Source organism: Penaeus monodon, chromosome 30 (assembly GCF_015228065.2).
Source record: "Penaeus monodon isolate SGIC_2016 chromosome 30, NSTDA_Pmon_1, whole genome shotgun sequence".
NCBI classification, from domain to species: Eukaryota; Metazoa; Arthropoda; class Malacostraca; order Decapoda; family Penaeidae; genus Penaeus; species Penaeus monodon.
Window position 1 is genome coordinate 19611186 of NC_051415.1, and position 958 is coordinate 19612143.

Below are 958 nucleotides of genomic sequence, written 5' to 3' on the forward strand. Positions count from 1 at the left end.
AATTTAATTACCAAGGATTGTGGCAAAATATGGATTGGTGTGTCAGGTGCTCATTCCTTGGCTGCGTGACCGGCAGCCGGTAAGCTCTTGCGAAAATGCTGTTTCACTCTTGTTCTAATTATTTCCTGATTTGTCAGAGTATTTGTGCAAATACAACCAAATTATTTGTCTGATCAATATTCTTAGGAACTTCAGAATTGTACATGCATAATGTCAGAGTAAATTAGCACATAATTCTAAAGTTTGGTGAATTTTCGGGCAACTTTCATACATGTATGTTGCATATAAATTTCTTGTGAATGTATCTATATGCTGCCTTTCTTGTATATAAAACTGATTTCAGTGTCTATGAGAGATTGTGCAGCACTATGCATTTCTCAAAAATAAATGCTTTCTGCTCACTTGAACATCAAGACGTGGACTGCCAGTTGCATGGATTTACTCCGAAGATATCACCACCACACTTTATTTTTGATAGTGTAACTATATTCAGCGTTCAGAATATACATTTTAAGTAATATATGATGTTCAGAACACTATTTGCTCTCTGTTTATCATATGACATTATCATCAAGGAGTTCAAACCATCTCATTTTGTGCTCTGGCAAAGGCCAACAAACTTCCATGTTTTACTGTGGCATGATAAAGCCTAGACTGGTTTCTTGTTTTGATGAGAATCACCAGGAAGGTTGGCATGTTCATATCTTATTAAAATGTATATAATGGAGTTTTTTTTTATCATTGTCACAGGATAAATATAGAGGTGATGGCTTTGCTTGAGGTTATGTGCATATTAGGAATTAGAGTAGACACTTACAAAGAATAAGACCATGCTAAAATAGGCAAAGATAAAAAATCATACTTTTTAAAGACGATCTTATAGACACTAACACCACTATAATCAATAACAGATGTGAAGGATAGTGATATAGCCAGTGTTTCAAGCAGGTTCCATGAC

At 34.8% G+C, this 958-nt stretch overlaps 1 protein-coding gene across 1 annotated transcript in view; it reads left to right on the forward strand.

The window, feature by feature from the left end:
• LOC119592613 (RNA-binding protein 26-like) overlaps positions 1–958 on the forward strand; it is a gene marked incomplete at its 3' end in the record, with an annotated part of 5583 nt that overhangs the window by 420 nt on the left and 4205 nt on the right.